This window comes from Neopelma chrysocephalum, unplaced genomic scaffold, assembly GCF_003984885.1.
Source record: "Neopelma chrysocephalum unplaced genomic scaffold, ASM398488v2 Primary Assembly neopelma1_97403, whole genome shotgun sequence".
Taxonomy (NCBI): Eukaryota; Metazoa; Chordata; class Aves; order Passeriformes; family Pipridae; genus Neopelma; species Neopelma chrysocephalum.
In genome coordinates, this window is record NW_020926044.1 from 1 (window position 1) to 3,892 (window position 3,892).

Sequence of the window (3,892 nt, forward strand, 5' to 3'; positions counted from 1 at the left end):
CATTGGGGAAGTGCAGGGGACAGGGAGAAGTCTGGGATGAGAAGCTGTTCTGTGTCTCCCATGAAGGTGCCACCCGCCTGAAGGAGCAGCCAAGAGGAGTGCTGGAAGCAGAGACGTTCTGCCAGTTTCTGCTCTCAGGTGGACACAGGGCCCACTTGTTGCCAGGGGTCTCGGAGATTGGATCCAGGAACAAGGCAGGGCCATGCACTGGTAGGGAATGGGCTCCGGCAGGACCAAAGGAGGAACGTCCAGCAGCAAAGTGTGAGCTGGTGAACTGGGTCATCTTTTCAGCAGACACCACAGTGCTTCCTTGCCTCCATCCCTGAAGCTCTGCCACATGAGGCCCTGCTTTGCTTCAGCTTCTGCTGCTTCTTCCTTTGTTGCCCTCAAGTGCTGGACGTAGAGTTTAGAAGCCCATGGCCGTGTTTTGAAGGTGCCTGCGTGGAGGAGAGGTTGAGCAGCTGCAGCCTGAGGCTGGTGTCCCAGCAGAGTCTCTAAGGATGGTACCAATGGCACTGGCTGGGGACAGCTGAGTGTGGAAGGTACGTCCAGCCTCAAGCAGGGCCATTGAAGTCAGTCAGGAGGACAGGCTGCAGCTGAAGCTGCCCAGGGTTGCTGTGAGGCTGGGGAGTCACTGGAAAGCTGTGGTGGCCACTTGGCCTGAAGCCTTTTGCCAAAGCGGGTGCAATTGTGCCCACAGTCTGGCCACTTTTGGCGTCCTGGCGGGTGTGGGTGCCTGGGTGAGGAGGCCCTGGCGTTGTGGGTGCTGCTGCTCCTGGGCAGCCTCTGGTGCTGTTGTGTGTGGGGCGCGGAGCCGCTTGGGCAGCAGCGAGTGCGCAGGCCTGCCCGAGGAGCCCAGCGCCCTGCCCGTGGTGGCAGCAGCTCTGTGGGCCCAGAGCTCTGGCTCAGCGGGGTGTCGGCCAAAGCCCCGTGGCCTGGGCAGCTGCGGGGGCCCGAGCTGGCCACCAGCCCTGCCCGTGCCACTGCCCCTGGCCGGCAGCACCTGCCAGACGTGCCCCAGCAGGGCCCCCTTGCCCTCCTTGTCCCCAGCCAGGCCAGCCTGTCCACCTTGGGGGTGTGCCCACCCTGCTACTTAGGCCTGGCCTCCAGGGCTTCTGCCACAGGGCTGGGAGATGCCTCGGGAAAGCACCAGAGCAGCCGGCTGGCAGGGAAGGAGGTGGCTGCCTGGGGGCTGCCTATGGCCTCTGCCCCCCAAGTCCTGGGGCCTTTTCCCTCCACCCTGCCCCTCGGGGACTCTGCCCAGTCTGTCCCCTCGCAGCCTTCTGCCACCCACCCCCTCCCAGATTCCCCTCAAGGCTTCCCGCTCCCTTGTCCCATCAGGGCCTCTGCAGCACCTCACCCCTTCCTGGCCTCCCAGCGCCCCCTCCCCTGCGGGTCTCCCCCAGCCCCGCCAACCTGCCCGGCAGTGGCGCAGCCCTGAAGGAGCTCCAGAGGAGCCGCTCCAGAGGCACTTGGGAGCCCGGAGCAATCCAGCCAGCAACACACAGGCAGGACACAGACGCTGCTTCCTGGCTGGGGGAGGGCTTGTGGCCATCTCCAAGGACAAGGTCCTCAGGGATCCCCACACCTCCAGCCTCTGCCCCTCCACTCTGCTGCAAGCGTTGAGGCTCCAGCAGAACCACCAAAGGCCAAGGGGCTTCTGCTCCCTTTTGCTGGCACGCTGCACAGCAGGGCAAGTGTTGCTGAGCACAAGGAGCCCTTTTCCCCTCTTCCCCAAGGCCCTGTGCACACTGGGCACCAAAAAAAAAGCTCCTGGGCCTCTGTGTGTGATAATACGTGTGATATATTCCCTGCTGGGCTCAAAGGAAGTGCTTGCAGGGAAGAAGCATCTTCCCCACAGGCTCACGTGGCCCCAGGAGATGGAGCTTCCCGCATTAGTTCTCCACAGAGCTGCAGCAGCACAGGCAGACACTGCCCTGTGGAAAAGGCCGGGTCTTCCACGCCCTGCACAGCCAGTCTTGGAGCCGCTGGAATCTGGAGTAGGGAGCCATCTGTACAGCTCTTAGCACGTAGCAGTGTTGAATTGCCAGGCCTGCCATGGTGAGTCTGATGTCATCCGTCACGCCTCTATGGGCTTGAAGAGGCAGGAATGGAGACTACCAAAATCGGAAGAATGGAGTTCTCCGTACAGCTCTGATGATGTAGAGCGTTTGAAGTGCCAGGTTTGAAACGGCAGGGCTGTCATCAGTCATGCCTTGAAGGGCTGGAAGAGAAAGGAAAGAGAGCCAAGGTGAGCCCAGGGGTGTGGGGACGCGAGGAGCCCCTCCTGGCCGGGCCATCCCAGGCAGCTCTTGCCATGGCCAGGAGGGAGCAGGGCCCAAGGGGATCAGCTGGAAGGTGCCTTCCCTCACCCTGGCAGATGAGCTGCAGCTCTGGCTGCTCCTGCTTCATGGACCTGGCGGCGATCCCTGGGAACACAGAGGCTGTCAGGGCCCCAGAGGCACAGGTTCCCCGCATGGGGACGCCCCAGGGCTGGGCTGGCCCAGGGCGGCAGCAGGCCCCAGGCCACTCGGGGCTCCACATGCCCTGGGCCGCATCCTGCTGCCGCTGCAGCAGCCGGGGCTGGGGCCGAGCTGCAGCGGGGCGGGGAGGGACCCCGGCCTTGTGGCTCACCCAGGAACTTGATGGCCAGCTTTCGCAGGGGCTCCTCTGGGCTCTCCAGGAACGGCAGGGCCTGGCGCACGTACTGGCCCACTCGGCTCCTGTCCTTTTCCAGCTGCAAAGAGTGCCAGGGCAGGGAGGGAAGGCTCGGCTCAGGCTCTGCCCCTTGGCCGGGCGCTCCCTGCCCCCAGCATGGGGCTCCCCTGCCCGCAGAGCCCTGAGGCCCGGCCAGCAGCCGCTGGGGCTGGGCTTTGGGGGGAGCAGAGGGCTGGGTGCTCTTGGGGAGCCGCGGGGCCGCCCTGCCCCACAGCCCAGCTGGGCCGGAGCTCCATGGCAGCCTGGCTGCGGGGGCAGGGGAGCCTGGAAAAGAGCCCGCACACCCCAGGGAAGGGAGCAGCGCGTGGGGCACAGGCACCGTGCCAGCCCCACACACTGGGCATCAGGGGCTGGGGCTTTGGGGCCGTCCTTACCAGGCACTCGCCAAACTTCCATGGCTGCTCCATGGTCACTAGGTGCTCAAGATCCCTCCACTTCAGGAACCTGGCTGCACCAAACAGTGCTTCCCGAGAGGCCTGCAGAGCAACAGAGAGCGGGCCATGGCATCGCAGCCCAGGGCACAGGACCCACATCCCTGCACCAAGGCAAGGAGGAGGCTGCAGGCGACCATGAGCCAGGGCAGGAGGCACAGCAGCCTCCTGCCATGGGGACACCAGAGCCCACAAGTCCTCACCTCTGCCACACGCTGGTTCTCATCGTGCCAGTTGAAGTAGAATGGCACCAGCCTCAGGTAGATGTGTGGCTTTAGGCTCTTGCTCCTCTCTGTTGCCTGCATCACCTCCCGGAAGAGGACCATGGAGAGCTGCTGCAGCTGGCTGTGCTCCTGCTGCAAAGGAAGAGCAAAAGACCTCAGCCCTGGCTTCTCCAGGCCCACCGGGGCACAGGCCTGAAAAGACACTGGGCCCAAAGTTTCCTGGCAGCACTCAGTGCCCACGATGAGGGACACAGAGCCTTACGTTGTCAAAGAGTGGCCGCAGCGCCTCAAGAATCTTCAGGGCAGTAGGGCTGGATACTTGGATGGTCTTCAATGAGAGCACGTTGATGAACGAAGAGAGGGTCATCTGAACCACGTCTGTGTCTGCATCCTGCAGTAGCTCCAGGAGGCCTTCATTCATGCTCCAGATGCTCTTAGCCTGTGTGGAAGACAATGCTGTGGTGCAGCCCCACGCTGCTGCCGCGGGGCCCAGAGGCCAAAGGCGCGTCCCAAAGGAGT

The 3,892-nt window shown here is 63.7% G+C and overlaps 1 long non-coding RNA gene across 1 annotated transcript; it reads right to left on the reverse strand.

Moving 5' to 3' along the window:
* Window positions 1–2,375: 2,375 nt before the first annotated feature.
* Window positions 2,376–3,412, reverse strand: LOC113961852. Its single transcript, XR_003532396.1, has 4 exons — window positions 3,353–3,412; window positions 3,093–3,194; window positions 2,635–2,737; window positions 2,376–2,429 (listed from the first exon to the last, which is right to left on the reverse strand). It is a non-coding gene; the product is annotated as an uncharacterized LOC113961852 (long non-coding RNA).
* Window positions 3,413–3,892: the final 480 nt, after the last annotated feature.